Source organism: Dromaius novaehollandiae, chromosome 10, assembly GCF_036370855.1.
Source record: "Dromaius novaehollandiae isolate bDroNov1 chromosome 10, bDroNov1.hap1, whole genome shotgun sequence".
Classification (NCBI taxonomy): Eukaryota; Metazoa; Chordata; class Aves; order Casuariiformes; family Dromaiidae; genus Dromaius; species Dromaius novaehollandiae.
In genome coordinates, this window is record NC_088107.1 from 24,329,129 (window position 1) to 24,345,476 (window position 16,348).

The following is a 16,348-nucleotide window of genomic DNA, read 5'->3' on the forward strand; positions in this document are numbered from 1 at the left end:
TGATCTGAGGCCCAGCTGCTAAAGGAAGCAGACCTGAAGGAGCCAGTCCTGAACCACCCTGGAGCCCCTTGGCTCTCTGACGCATGTGAAGTGCCTTGTGACTCTCATCCCACGAAGACTCAGCGTGCGGCTCACAGAGCCAGCCAGGCTGCCCTTCTGCTACATTATATACATGTATTAAGAGTGGTTAAAAATGGGGCCTCAGAAATACCAGCATGAACATTTAGAAATCCTGGCATAAAATAAAAGCCTTAGTGTGCCTCTAATCTGCCCTGCTTCCTGTTCATGGAAATCCCTTTGAAGTGCCTGTGCACACAGCAATGTGTCAGCAGAGCGTAGTGAGCTCAGGAGAAACACCCGTGATCCCAGCTACGACGTACCCAGGGCAGCCATGGGCCACCGACGCAGCAGTGCCGCTCACCTGCGGGGAAGCCACGTAGCTGCCCAAGCCAGCCTGTCCGTGGGGCTGAAGCAAGGACGTGAAAGACTTTAGCTGAAGAAACGGAAGGGTTAAAGGTAAAATACACCCTTTGCCAGTACCTCTCACCGTGTGCCTCGCACTCACGCCTGCTCGCTGCAGAAAGGGTTCTGTTACACTACTTCAACAGCTGAGAAGGAGATGAGCAACTACGGCCATCTCTGAAGGATGGTGATGAGTGCTCTGGGCCCAGGAACAGTCAGAGGAGCGTACATGGGGATGGGCAGCTTGCTTGAACAGCAAGAATGGTGACAGCATATTCCCTATACATGATACGGCAGCCCTGACCCAGTTATGGAAAGGAGTACAAGTACAATGATAAAAGAAAAAGTGGGCAAACTCACCCATTTGGTGTTCCAGGCCAGGCAAGGAAACCCTTTTTGCTCGTATCAGAAGGGGATAAATGACGTTCATCCGCACTTAGTCTCAACTTTGTCACCAGAAAGAGTCCACTCACCAGAGCCAACTCTGCCTGTGCTCTCCACCCAGCTTGTCTTTCAGGGCCCAGCTGTGTCCCTTGCTGTGTGACAAATCCTTCTGCCAACCGGGAACAGGATGAAGGCTTCTCCCAACAGAGCTGAAATCTCAGCTTACAGGAATGTCAGAGGGAGCTGGAGGATCTCTCAGAAACTGAACTAAAAAAAAATCAGAAAAAAAAATCATTCTCAGGCCAACCCATAACAAAAGTTCGCCACTTTCTCCCACTGCAGCAAAAAAACAAATCTAAAAACATCTTTCAGAACTAACCACACAGACTGGTCAACCCAAGCGAAATTTTTTTTTAGTTTTGGTTTCAGAAGATCTTGTGCATTTAAAAAATGTCATCCAGCTAAATTTCTAAACAAAATGAAAACTTAAGAGATTTTGTTTAAAAAAAGTCAGAAAAGGCTGATGTTCCACTCCCACAGGAGTGCTGGGTCCTTTTTCCTACCTGAAACGACTTATTGAATTTGACTAGAATTTTGCAAATAGTTTTGCTTGCCACAAACATGGCTCAGTTACAGTGAAAAGGCACCTTCAGACTCAAGTCCTTTCACAGGAACATCAATCTGTAGGGATGCCCCAGTGCTCCCTGAGCCTCGAGAAACCCGCTTTGGCAGGAGGCACATACTGTTTGAAATCCAGGATGAGTCTTGGCTTCCTTCCTGGTGACTCAGTGTGCACTCCTGCCTACCATCTCTCATATCAGAGTGCGTTCTCACCTCAGCACCCATTATTTCACTGTGAGATGGGCAGAAAAGTGAAATAAGAAGACGCCCTTGGGGCTTCTGTTTCTGAGTGTTCAAGCTGTGATTTATCATAAGCCTTTAAAAATTGGAAAGGGAAGCAAATTTCCTTTCCAGAAAGCACTTATGCTCCCCCCTTACACCCACATAGGCTTGTTATATTAGGGCTGTTCATGAAACCTGCTCGGACCAGGCCAATACTTAACCCTAGCTTCTGAAACGATGTGGAACATAGTTTGCCTTCGTCAGTGCTCGGAGCGAGGCTGCGTTAGCACCAGCTCCGTATCTCTGATTGCTGACAGCCAGCCCTTTGGTACGCAGCAGGACTCTGACGGATGTAAAACAACAGTCCTGACCACTCATGTTTGTTAGCAAGAGCCTTCTAAAAGAAAGTCTAGGTGCTAGCCAAATGTCTGATATGTTTTCCACTTCCGTTTTAATTGGAGGTACTGCTGACCACTTCTCCTCGTGTAATTAGCTATGTTCTGCCCTTCAGCTACCTTTCAGAGCACAGGAAGGGGGCAGGGGGAACAGTGTCTTTTATGCAAAATCTCTGGTGGGATCATTTAGCCCAAAAGACCTTACAGGCAAAGGCAGAGAGAGTACAGCAAATTCATATACTGCAAATTCACATACTGCAAATTCACTTATGCCAGATGTGACAACCTGATCAGAAAGCACGTGCGTCCTGTTAATGCCGAAGGTCTCTCTGAAATGGATTAAGCACCTCTTTCCTTCCTGTTCCCAAGGTTTTTATTACTATGAACCATTAAAACACTGCCAAGATGGTCTTGAATTAAAACACAAGTTTTCTCAGCATGAAGCTCCAATCCCATATGTTTGGCGATGCCTCAAGATCATCTGCTGTAGGACTTTCACAGATACGTGCCCAGGCCAGGCCTATTCTCTCAGCATCCCCCCACACCTTTGAAATTTAGGCATCCCTGTCCCTCCCTGTGTACCAAGAGACGACTGACACAGAGGCACGAAGTGCTTTGAGAAGACGAGCAGGAGACTCTCCACTAGCAAGACTGAGAGACCTGCACGTGGTCTGTCCTGCTGAGAGCTGTGGGGACGGTGCCCTGCAGGAGAGGGCTTTTAACCCAGGCTGGGAGGTGGCAGTGTCTTAGCCCACTGCAGCTATTTGCTCTTCGGGTGTGCGGCTTGCCCACGGCCGCAGAGGAGTCTGAGCCCTGCCTTCCACCGCACTCACTGTCTGGACAATCCTCCCTGCTGGGCAGCCTGGGGCTCTCAGGGCCTTTCCACGCACGGAAGTATTCAGAAATTCCTCTTTCAATTAATTCTCCATCATCCCCTAATAACATTCCTGCGCAGAGAAGCTTAGAAAGCAGAGTGCCACAGATCAGCAATTAAGGAGCAAAGACAGACTACAAAGCCAGGGACTGCAGGTCACACCTGTGCTGCATCAGAGCTGCTCTGGGAGAAAGCCCTTACCAAGCTCCGGAGGGAATGGCAGCTCCTAAGTCAAACCCAAGTAATAAGATGATCTGGTAGGAGGAAAGATTAATCATTATTGGCAGCCAAGAATGTGCAAGTCTAACAAAAGCCAAAGGTTTTTTTATTACAGTCCAATTGCAGCTGGGAAGACAATGTTAGCTAAGAATCATTAAATCTATTGCAAGAATAAATTTTCTTTGAGCCAAACCATAAAATGGGAGTAAAATCCTCTTAAGCCAGTGACAGTTCCTAATGGAAGAGACATTATTATTTTTTTGCAAACCAAAAAAAAAGAATTAATAAAACTGCTTTAGATTATTAAGTGAACAGATTAAGCTCCAAAATGGAAAATATTTACTCAAGCAAAACCTGCTTAATTTAATACCTACCCCAATTAATTTTTAAGTTTGGGATTATAATTGGACAGAATAATGACATTTTCTGCTTGTATAAATAGGGATTTGTGAACCCTATTTGCCCAGAATTCAGGCAGGAGAAGAAGGATCCAGGAAAACTTTACCTTGCTACCCCCCAGGTAACATCAGTGCTGCTGTACCTGCCAATAATGAGTTTGGCAGCTTATGCAAGGCTGGAAGACATAAGTGAAACCAAGGTCCCTTCTCACAGCTTGTCATTAAATTTCCTGAAATGTCTGACCAGGAGGTCATTACTGATATTATAAAATACGAAAAATATTAATGAAAAATGGAAGTCCTTTCCCTTGTGAAGGTGGAAGCAGAACACCAAGTTCAGACCAAGATGAGCTTGTTCTCCATTTCTTCAGCATGCAGGGAATACCTGCTGGCAGAGCTGGTTTTGATCCACCCTTCTGACCTGGGAAGGTAAGAGTTCAACCGCTCCCTGTGAAGGTCTGTCAGTCCACTCCTTCAACAAAGACACCTCAACTGGACATTGCGGTTAAAGCCAAGCACTCAAGCACAGATAATTTATTATTTTACGCACCAACATGACCGGCCGGAGGTCTCAGTCTGAAAGTTGCTGACAGCAATCTTCTTTGACCATTGATTTTAGAGAAAACTTGGTCCATTCCTCCCTCAGTGCCTTTCCTTCTCTGCTAGAGAGACTGAAATGGACATGTGAAAAGGGGGTGGAATATCAAGATCCAATGCTGACATTGGGTCTGTACAGCTGGGTGGGAAAATAAACCTAAAAGATCACTTCTCTGCTACAGGCAGTGCAAGCAGAGAGCTGTGTGCTGTGGTCAGGGGGCATTTTTCACAGCCAAATACCTTCCCCTCTAACCCCTCCACTCGTGAGTAGTGTATCATCTTCCAGTTCTGATCTACAAACCACTACTTCTGTTAGATCCAGTTCCCATTACTCCATGGCTGTTTTGTCAGCTAGGAGCTAGGTAGGGCATGCAATGACCACACAACATTTACAAAGCAAATCTAGTATATTCTGGAGGAAAGAGCTTGAAGGAAAAAGCATGTAACCATACCCATCCTTCACAAAGTTTATCATCTCCTGAAAGGTAGGGTACATCTGACTTCTTGGGACAACACCCTGAGGAGTCTGTCTTCCTCATCCCTCAGTCCCTGACTCTTTCCAGAGTTACGCTTAGATGCTTATACCTTTCAGGCCTCTTAAAAGTTACCTGATCTAGTTTCAGCCCCCTGCATGTAGGGTTGAGCCCCCTGAAAAAGGTCTGGCTCCACAGAAGTCATCCACTGCCCACAGGCTGAAAATCATTGCCATTGCATGGTCTTTCTCCTTACGTGTCTTTTTTCTAAGAACTCTCCTTGAGGATGAACTAATGTATCTACGAAACATACTGAAACGCTCAGTAACCACATGCACAACCACTTGCTGAGCACATCAGTTGCACGATGCATGATTTTCCTATAGATCAGGATTCCTGGAGCAATTCCGCAGCCCACTGACTTTGCTTCAGAGCAGGGAGCATCTCACATCAGGGTCTGCGCTGGGAAGAAGAATATGCCAGTTGGCTTCCAGCTGGCAGCCAATTCTGATATCCTGCTCCTGTTTCCCCTGGTATCAGATGTACACACTGCATAATAAGCAGTAAGACTTACGCACTGCTGGGGAAACATTTGATTAAAAAGCTTCCTGCCTGGAAGTAGTTCTGATCCTGGCTTGACTGGCTCAAATTCAGCACCAAGAGTGTACATTTTAGTGTATATGTAAAGTCTTTTGAGGAGGAAGATGAGAAAGCATAAGGGTTTTATTTAACCTTGCAGGCATGTCAGAGCTCTATTGCTTGCGTTTTCGAGACATGAGCCCTGTTAACAAGTGCTGGTGAGTGCAGTAGGCTCTTGCAGGCTCTCCATCTGAGTTACTGGTGCAAGTCTGGTTGTACGTCGTGCAGAAGGGTCAGTGGGGACAAAAATGATAAAGTGGATCTAATATTCAGATCTTTCTTCTTTTAAAGTGAAAATGTGGAAAGCCAGATGACAGTGACAGAGAAAGTTAAAAGTATCTTAGATACAAACAGCACTTAAATAGAGGTGAGAAACAAGAAGTCTGTGGCAAGAGCGGAAACAAGAGAGTCTGTCGGAACTAGCAGGTAATGATGAGTTGGGACTGAGTAAATGGAAGCTTGTCTGGAACCAACATGTCACTAGTGTCTTGGGCAAACTGGCTTTGTCCGGAAAACCTGATAAAGTAACCATAATTCTGAAGGCCTGAGGAGTCAAACCATGATCAAATAGCCAAGCAGGGACAAGATTTGCAGCATGGAAACCAGAATCCTTCTCCTGAAGGCAAACAAAGGTGAATTACAGCACAACAGATCCTTCCTGAATCACACACTGGGTCCCAAATGTACTTGACGAAGGACAGTGCACGTGATGCTGACTGACAAGCCTGGAGGACTGTCTGTGGGAAAGGAACAAGCACGGTAATTTTATTGTCATGCACCATGTGGGGGCAACGGGTCTAAGAAAAGTCACAGCATGAGAAAATGATAGTGTATATGTCTTGGGTCATTTATATGCCCAGATAATCTGTGGGAGGAGCACCATCTGCTAGATTTGACAGGCAACACAACTGCAAAGTGCCCAGGAAATGGAACCTTACAGGGAAGATTTGTATGCACTAAAAAACCAACGTCATCTTCACTGTTCCAAGAAACCAAAATGACCAGACTTAATAATTTAGGCTTCCAAATGATTACTCTTTCCATCCTCATTATGTGCTGTATCACAGGAGCACCAGTAGGCCATGGCCTCATCTTGCTTGGCACGCTGCAAAAATGTAGCAGAGGGCCTGGCCTGTGCCCAGAAATGCATATCCCAAGGACACGCTTAGAGGCAACGAAGACACAGTACGCAGGCTAAGGAGCGCTACAAGGCATGAAGACAGATGCTGGGTAGCAGTTGCAGTACATCAAGCACTGTAGTAGGGAAGAGTTTTTAGGAGTGATCTGGAGGAAAGAGAAAAAGCTTTCTGAATATTTACAAGTTGCTCCCCCCCTGTAGAGGAGTGGAGAAACAGTGCAGAAACATGCAGCTGCATGGTGGAACTGGCATGGCTGGCAGACAGGCAAGACTCAGTATCGCAGTAGTGGAATATTTTTATGAGATGGATAGATGGAGCAGATGGGCCAGAACAGTCTGTCTGAAGAAGGCACAAGCACTTTACAGCTCATATGAGAGAGAAGAAAATGAAGGAACTGGTAAGATACACTCTGCAGAACCATTTAACGGTGCACTGTCAAAGAGGTTCCCGGTGAAAATCCTGCCGATAAGGGTGTGTGGTGCTCCACAAAGAACTGAGAACTGTCAGGAGACCAATTGCTTAGAAAATCTGGGCACTCTAAAGGATTTTCACCTAGGTAGACAGGGAGAAGGAGCTGGATCTTAGAGATACTCTTCTGGAAGAACTGCATAGTTTTAGGCATGGCCTAGATACGGGTATTTAGAGAGAGGTCAAGTCAAAGAGGATCCAGATGCTGGGTCTGCACAAGAGTCTGTATGGTTAGAGAGATCAGGGTCATCAAGAAAGGTAGCATGGGAGAGCAAGCAAGAGAAGATTAAAAACTCTGTTTTGACTGTGTTGAGTTGAAGCCAGTAGATGGATATCCATGAAGTGCTGTCAGAAAAACAGGCCGACAGTTAATTTTGACAGCATAGGACAAGCTGGGAGCAAAGAGAACAATTTCTGTCTCAGGAGCTTCCCTGGGAGCTGCCTGTGAGTGCTGACCCTGAACTGGCTCTTGCACCTGCAGACTTAATCTGGAGGCTAAGGCTTCCCCGTGGAGAAGAGACTCCTTCCAGTGGGTAGGAGCCACATTCTCACTGGAGCTTTTGACAGCTATACTGTGAGATGGGGTAGTGAAGTCCTCCCAGAGACAGCTACAAGGAGACTACCAAACCTAAAGAGAGGGAACACAACTTGTTGGTAGCCACAGATTGTCAAAGACAACCACACAGCTGCAGCTGGCAAGGAGTTTTGCTGGGAAACAGAGCCTCTCCAGCATTACTCAGCTGCTACCCAGACACTGGAAGAGACAGGGCTAATGCCTGTGATCTGCAGGGGCAGGAGCAGCGGGATTCTGAAAGTCGCAATTGACCCTACATCACACAGCCAGCTGGCCAGACACTGTATTTCGCAATCACCCATTTACCTGAGTCTACTGGCTGGAAAGAATAAGACGGCATGCAGAGCGTGTCCAGATTAACTTGTCACTGGCAATGGCCTCCAATTTGTCAAGTAGGGATTCATGTAATATACAGACGGATGCAGGGTTTTTGCAGGTTTTAGGCAGTCACCCTGAGAGCCCAAGACAGCAAAGAGATTCTGAAAAAGAGGATCCATTTCTAGCTGCAGATAGACTTAGCAATCCGGCAAGCCCCATGCACAGCGAGGGGAAGTGGGCGCTGGGAATGGATCCATGGGACAACGGCTGCAAGAACAAAAGGGCTGCATCAAGAAGCTCTATTCTGGCACTTAAAGCAAGTATAAGCAACTTCTCTGCTGCTTAATCTGAGAAGAATAATGAGTGAGTCAGATGTCTTACAATCTGGAAATACCTGACCAAGTCAACAGAAAAGAGCAGGTGAGACACTTAAATTAGCCACCAAAATAAGTGGTCTAGACATTATTCTGTTCCTGTCTGCGTGTGTGTGACAAACTACTTTTAGGTTTAAGGTGCACAAACCCTGATGGAAGCAAGAGACTATGTGGTCTTGATTCAGCCTTGAGCCATGCCAAAAACTGACTGTTTCTCTCCCAGCAATGCAAGTCAGGCGATTTCTCGGAAAACATTCTTCACTGACTGACATACGCTCTGTGGTGGCATAATGGGGTGAGGAGAGTTAACATCTCTTTTTGGTACAGACCATTTAGGCAAAGTTAAGGGAGCTGGTTCCAAGGGGTGTGCAGTGGAGGTTATCTGAAAGCCAGGCTTCATAAAATGCACAATTACAGTCAGGCAACGTGGCCTGGTCTCTCCAGACTGCTTGCCTAGGTGCCCCAGCAATTCTGAGATGTTTTACGAGGCTTCATTTGCAACAGAAGCAAGTCTGTAAAGCACAGCTTTGTCCAAATTCCTATTACAAGACTTCATCAGATCACTCCAGACTCTGAGATCACTTTCTCTGTACAGTAATAGCCACTATCCCAGGCTTTGTGTGTGTTTATTTTACCCTCCCATTTACTCTTCAGATATGACAAGTGATTCTTAGAAAATATGTTTTAAGCTCTTCTCTGGAGTTCTGTCACCTCTGATTGCACTCACATAAGGCCAAGGATGTAGTTTCAAAGTAAATCAATAAACAACACTTAAAAGGGTCCTACAGACACAAGCTGGGTGGAACACCTCAGTCCTCCTCTCTTCCCAGTTATCTCGGTTTTCTTCCTCCAGCCTGGGACATTGCTTTAGACAGGATGCTGCTTCTCTGGATTAGTGCAATCCAACCAAATAAATGGTCAAAATCCAAGCAGCAAAACATTTCATGAAGCCCCCAGTGCTTCTTCACAGTATGGGAGTATGGGCTAAGGCCTGGCTTGCAGCTGGAAGGGGTCCTCCACAGCCAGCGACCAGAAAGCCCTGTGCTAGCCGTATCAGGACTGCTTGCCGCAGTGCTGGCCTGGGCGGGTGCCTGGGTCTCTCACGCTACACGAACAGGGCGATACGCCACATGGCCACTCCACTGCCACCATACGTGGGCTGCAACCAGGGCTTCCTGGTTGCCACAGATGGCCCTGGAAATACTTGAGGAAACAGCCCAACCCCAGGGAGGGACTGCAGTGGCAAATCTCCTTGTGGCCTTCAACTGAGCCAGGATTTGGCCCCCAGTGAAAGTAACCAGAGCCTACTGAAGCGGTACAACTAGAAAAAGGAGGGCACTGGGGAAGATTGGCCTGTCTCTCTGTTCAGTCCTCGCTCAGAGCAAAGGTTGTACAGAGGGCCTTATCCGCACAGGGACTGAGCAGAGCTGAGCCCCATCCGGCTGCGGGAGCTGAATGATTTCAGGACTCCGTGAAGGCCAGATCCAGAAAGGGGCCATGCAGCTCCCGCTCACTGAGTGAGGACATTCAAGGCCTCTCAGGCTTACCACTACACAAAGAGTAACAAATCAAGGCAAAACTTACCTAGGGGAGATTTACTTGGGAATCAAAGGGGACTGCAGAGTCCTCCCAACCCCTCATTAACACTGTCTGTGGTTCGTTGTACTCCCCCACTCCTGCAACACTCATCTAAGCTCAGGATCTGGCCCTAAATGAGGAATCTTTCCATGCAGCTAACAAGGTTGTATATCATCTCCTTAATCAGCTCCTCCAACCTGAGTCATAACAGACCCCATCAGAGCAGTTCGGACTGTTGGCTGAACACTTTGTTCAGAATAGCTGAGAGGCTGGTTATTCATCATGCCGAGCTGTCCTGCTCCCCGGGATCAATGCCGCACGCAGGGCGAGGGTAAACTACCGGAGCAACTCCCAACACAAAGCCTACCTGAACGCACTTGCAAAAGGATTTGCAGAGCAAGTTAACTCCACTGGTTGAATTACTTGGATTTTGTTTTCTAATTTCAAACTTCCCAAAAGGCATGTAGTCCCTACTGCCTGCACACTGTGAGAATAGCCCCTGCACTCTGCCACCTAACAAATACTGTTTTTTAACCCAGCTGCACTTCAAAATGACATCTCCATTACCTATTTCAACGCGCTGGGGGTTATACTGGAATGTCAGTCTGGAGTTCCTTGTGTTGACTCAGGACATCTGCTTGCTGGTCCCAGTTCTGCTGCTTCCTCTCCCTGTGAAAGAAAGCAAATTATTCAGGGCAGAAGTGATCCCTTATTTTTGTTGCCTTCAAGTTTTGGTGTCTGTTCAGTACCTCTGTGCTCTGCTTCCAAATCCAGCGCTGCTCGTGCAGAGACTGGTATGGGGAACTTACGCCGGCAGCACAGACACAGCCTATGTGCTCTCCACAAGCAGTTATACCATCTGCTGCTGGACTACAGGGAGACGTCTTGCTGTGGGACAGCTCTGGCTGCCCCAAAGAGTTCACAGGCCAGCTAGAGACACCACCGGGCCACAGCGGAGACAGACGCTCCGTGGCACCACACAGCCTGCTGAAGATAGCCTTGAAAGAGCCTCCAGCACAACACACCAGGCTGGGAGCCTTGCGGAGCAGATGAGGCTCCTTCCCCAGGGATGCAGGACAAGCAGCTGCCACACCTCCTGTGCAGCGAGCATGCAGCCTGCTGCTAAGTCCCAGGGTACTGCAGGACCTTGCTCCAAGCAACACTTTCTTGTGACTCAGGGAAAGACCCCACAAGCTCTGCTTCTCTTTTTAGTGTGGTCTGTCTTCATTCCTCAGCATTTCCACGCTGGAGTCCCTGCACACTGCACATGCACCTGCAGGGCTATTATTTATTGCATGTAAGACTGGATGCCACATCTGATATTCAGAAGAGCTTGTGATATCACAGACTGGAGAGAAGGTCGCTCTGAGCTGAACTGAGTGACACAACTGCCAGTGGCCATATCCAAGCCATTCCTGCATGTTCAGCTCCTTCCCTGCTTAGTACCAGGAAACAGCTGTACACAAAAATGTGGTGCCTCAGCCTCCCTCTTTCAGATGCGATGTTCCCCGTCCTTCCTTCAGGCAAACCCCCAATTCCAAATGGCCAAATTCTTCCAGGTTTCCACTCAAAGCAGCCCCTTGTTCCCCTAGATTCCTGGGGAGCAAGAAGAACCTGTCACACACTGCCCAGGTTTGCGGAGCAGGTCTGCAAGCCCAGTCGTTCGGGAATGGCAGAGCTCAGCAGCTGCCCGGTTGTGCAGCCCTAGAGCTAGGTCCTACTGGAGCCACTAGTTCCTGATGCCACAGGGACCATCTTCTGCTCCAAGTGCCTGCAGTGCTGAGCACCTTTATGGCGCTCACTCTTAGGGAGCTAGTAATACAAGTAACCACTTACACTATCTGCAAGCTGAACACCACTCCTGGCATCTTAGGGATGGAAATGTACTTGTTCAGGGCACAGCTGCAGTGTCTAGCACGTGAGACCTTTGCACACTCTCTCTCTCTCCAGCTGTTAGAGAGTCAGGTGGTGTCATTCCTGGAAGGTGAATAAATTATTACTGTAAATTATTCCGATGAAGCGGCTGTTATTAGAATGCCAGCCACAAAGGGAGCTTGCCGATTGGCCAGCAGTGATATCATACCCAGCACAACAGGCTAATGCGGAGGTACGAATTTTCTCCTCTATATTTTGCACGTAATTTTCATTTTATACTGGCTATAAAGCCTCACCAGCAGAGCCTTTCACCACGCGAGTGCAGTGGGGGGGACCACGCTTCTCAAGTGGCTGGTGAAAGCAAAGTGGCCTTTGTTCCTCTGTCTTGCAGAGAACCTAAGGCTAGCAGTTTACACCTACAAAGGCACTGTTTTTTATTGCTCCACTGCAAATCCCATTGCTCAATTTCCTTAGGTGGGTAGCTGAGAAATTGGCATTCTTTGGCTTGCATGTACCTAAAATCATTCTGATCACACAGATCTTGCTATTTACAAACTGAAGCTTAAAGTGCAAATGAAAGTAGCAGTCAGGGTACCATTCTGATCTTCAGCAAAAAGCATGAACAGTGTTTTGGAAAGAGCCAGGCAGAAAACTCCCAACAAATTATTATTTTGAAAGTTTCGCATATTGGTTTTCCTCTCTGCAAAGCAATTGGGAAATTCTCAGCTGTGATCAGTATGCAAAATAATTTGCAAATTCTAACAGAGAACAGCTTTGTCAGTGAGGCATATTCAGTGACCAGCACACTATGTGCTATCATTTTTCTTCCCTAATTGAATGTCCTATCAAACTTATGAAATTTGCCTAGGGAATGTTCCAGCTTTAACCATCTCTGGATGCAAATATGTGTGCTGCTACAGCATGAATACCAGAACTGTGTACGGAGAGCAGGCATGAAAGCCTCACTGAACTGGAATGAACCTTCAAATTCAAACGGCTATGCAAAACATGCCCCTCCAGCCTGCGGTCAGCTCTGCAGCTCCCTCAAGCAATGCTACTGCGGCTCTGGGCTCCAGCCCTAGTGAGTGTGGACACAGGCGGAGTGGAAGGTTTTGCATATCTGCTGCTTCCTCCATTCGCACTGTACCACTGAGGTGTAAATTCGGCCGGGCAGGCCAAGTCTAACATTTCCCTCACTGGCAACAAGCTCCTGCTTGTGCTGTACAAACACGGTGCTCTCCTCTAACACGGATCCTGAGCTGACTTTTACACAGCCTATGTATTCCCCTTTGATAACACCTCAGAAGTCATTTGTCCTACAAGGGCAGAAAACAAAACACATCTATCATTTGGAAGATGTAGCATGTCCTGGAAACTCCCCGGGTACCTGCACTGGTGAAATTGGACACTGAGGACTGCTGGCGAGCTCAAGCACAGTCAGATTTGCTGTTCCCAGTCCTGGGGTCATGACTCTCTGCAGTATCGTCAGCTCCACTTTCTTCCAGGGGGCTTGACATGAAAAGTCTGCTTCCACTCATTGTCTCTTATCACCTGAAGATTTGCTCAGCTGCCTGCCTTTCGCAGATAACAGCAGCCGCCCTCAGACTCCGAGATGCTGGGTCTGAGGCACGTGAAGCCCTGAGGGTGCAGGTGCAAGGGACATGCGTCTGGGAGAGAGAGGCTGAGAGAGCTTCACTGTGAATCGGAGTCGAGAAATAATTTGAAGGCAGAAATCCTAGGAGAGGATGCTGCCTGCTTGATACACATGGTCAGCATCAGCAAAAAAAAGGGTACTGTCTGTCAGGTTTAAGACCTGGAGCAGATCCAAATTACCCCTTTTAGATCTGACCTCCTTTCCTGTTTGAGGAAGGCAGGAAAGAGGAGAGGGAGCCATGAATCTTGTATCCAGTCCCTGCTTTGCCATTGCATGCCTGGGCTTAACATCTCACTTAACTTTTACCTCTTCACGTGTAGAATGGAGGGTTATTAAAACAATCAGAAGATTCTCAAGTAAAACATTAATTTTATTTTTTGAAGAGCTTTGCTATAGCATCTTTGGAGTTCTGGCTTCAACCGCCGTAGAGCAGAGCCAGGCCAGAACAGCCTCTGGATACTGCATTACAGCGCAGAACCATATCAAATTCCAAACCTGAAACCACTGGCCAAAATAAGAAGCCTGTGTAGAACAGAATACACCTACACAGACTGTGCAGACATCAAAGTAATCACGCTAGGCCAAATTCTGCTTCCCTTTCTCATAAAGAGTAATACACTTGCTCACGCCTTTGGCTTAAGCAGCATAAGATGCAGCCAGGGTGTAGAGGAGAATGTGGCCCCATCTACCCACCACTTGCCTTACAATGGAAGTTCCTGCAGCATTTAGCTTTCTAATGAAGCTGTTTTTGATGTATCAGTCAGCCTCTCCCTTTCACTTGAGGACATTACTAGAATCACATTTGGATTATAATACCTAGTAAGCTGTTCTGGGGTGATATGAATCAAAGCTCTGAAAGTGGGATTCCATTTAATTAATCGTGGCTGACAGATGAAGGTATTGATCGTAGATTGAGAGGTTGAGGATTGGCCTGGAGGATAATTATTGCAGGGCACATTGTGTTAGGGTGATATTTTTGAATTTCTAGTGATGTGGGAGGGAAGCAGGGAGTAAGTGAATAATTGCAGCTAATTAGAACTTGTGTGTGCATCCTAAATTAATTTGTTTGAATAATCAACCACCAACAATAATCTCATCCAAGAGGAAAAGGCAGAAACTGTCCAGAAAGCTCTAGATTACTCTCATAAATTCTCTGATTCCATGCCTGGGACAAAGGTTTTATGGAAGTGAGACCCTAAATACAAAAGGGGGAATGGACACGGTTATTGATTGGGAACACTCATTTTTGCCTGAGATGCAAAAAAAAAAAAGAAAGGGGCTATGCAAAGCTGAAGCATAGCAGAGGGCATAGGATAACAGAAGACGTCCTTGCCTTAACTGAGCGCCTTCCTATCCGTTCGCAACACACCACCTCCCGCGGGACTCTCAGCAGCCTGCCCACCACTGCATTGCCTCGGACTTCACAGGTGGGACATCAAATCTGCGCACAAGGAGATACGGGGCAGCTCCAGGGGGATGAGAAAGGGAACTGCTGTCACTGCGGGGATAATGAAAGGTAGCTAGCCTAGCAGAGAGGGCAGATGGAGGCAAAGCTGCAGCTAGCAGTCTGTGTGCACACACCGACCAGCCCATTGCTCCCTGTCCACGGGATCCCCCTAATCTCCCAAGGCAGACCTGCTGTTACAAACACTCTCATCACTGGCGCAGCGGGGGCAGCTAAGCAGAGAGAGTGAATGATCTAGCAGGGGGTTAATAAAAGGACTGACGCAGAACAAAAAAGCCTGTCAGTTGCCGTAAGATGTGCTCTCCACCCCTTCCACCCCCCAGGAAATTAAAAATTGTAGCCTGTGGTGTATGCTGTTTTCCCAGCAGGATGGGACAGGGCAGTGGTAAGGAAAGGGGATGTGGACGGGTAGGATGGGAAGGGGAAGGTATGGAGTCAAATGTTTCTCACTGCTGTTGTTTCTGGGACGATACATCAAGAATTGTTATTCTAAAGGACAAGGTTACCCGGCTCTCTCAGAACCTAATGAGACCAAGCCGCATATCTGCGTGCCATTACCAGCAGCTCTTCCTGGAGAGAGTCAGCGAGATCCTGCCAGGGCAGAGGGCCAGGCCGCTCTGCCTGAAACCACCAAACCATTCTCTGGGTCCAGAGCATGTTTTCATGGAAATGGAAAGAGAACAAATGCCTGTGATATGATACGCCTTCTCTGATGTAGATTTTGACCGTTTCTATGGTCACTTCCTAGCTACAAACTTCAGGACTGAATATTTAGGGGGCAAAACCAAAACAGAACAGAAAGAACAACAAATCTAATCGTATGAAATAAAACCCACCATCCTTTCTGGTGAGCAGCAGCTGAACTCCAAAGCATGTTACACCAGCAAAAGCACCCTTCAGTGCAAGCTGAGATCTCTGCTCATCACATGCACTAACTACAGGCTGGTAATTCACAGGCTCCTTGTTTCTTGTAAGCATTTGCTGATAATCTGTTGCCTTTTCCCCTCTTTGGGCTGTTTGGTGTGAAGTTTCCAGCATCACGTTTTCCCCTCTGAAGGAATGAAACCTCGTATCTCCAAGGTGAATCCTCCGCCACTGTTCCCTGCCTGCTATTGTCTGCTTTGCCCCGCGCATTGTCTCCAGCCTCTGAACACAGCCCTGCAGACAGGCAGGAGCTGCCAGGCTGCGCAGCACGGGCCCGCAGCGCCCTCTCCCGCAGGCCGGCCGCGCACGGGCGGCTTCGGCGCCGCACAGCCGGACGAGGCCCGCTGCGCCGCTGCAAGCGCCGGGGCACGCACAGCCCCGGCGCCCGGCTTGCTCTCGGGGCGCTGCCCTGCCTGGCAGCCCCGGCTTCCCGCCTGCCTGCGAGGCTCGCCAGCGCCAGGCATCGCCCGGCACGCGGAGCCGGCGTTTGGCAAGGGCTGATTCCTGCAGCACTCGGAAGAGCAGCAGCTTCTACGCGCCCTGAGCCAAGGCCAGTGGCATTTTGGCACCTAATGGCGCACAGCCTAGGCTGCATACTGCTAGCAGCTGCTGGGCACTTGATAAAGGTGAGCTCTGTTCACTGAGGTTTTGCTGGGGGCCTGAGCTTGGCTAGAGGAGCGTGGAGCAAAAAAATT

The 16,348-nt window shown here is 47.9% G+C and overlaps 1 long non-coding RNA gene across 2 annotated transcripts in view; it reads right to left on the minus strand.

Moving 5' to 3' along the window:
* LOC112992289 (uncharacterized) overlaps window positions 1-16,348 on the minus strand; it is a 121,911-nt gene that overhangs the window by 91,470 nt on the left and 14,093 nt on the right. Inside the window, exons 3-4 of one of the 2 annotated variants that reach the window (XR_010390818.1) lie at window positions 10,303-10,404; window positions 936-1,113 (exon numbers count right to left, since the gene is read on the minus strand). This is a non-coding gene — a long non-coding RNA (uncharacterized LOC112992289). Of the gene's footprint in view, window positions 1-822; window positions 1,114-10,302; window positions 10,405-16,348 lie in introns of both variants that reach the window. The other variant, XR_010390817.1, reaches the window with a different exon arrangement.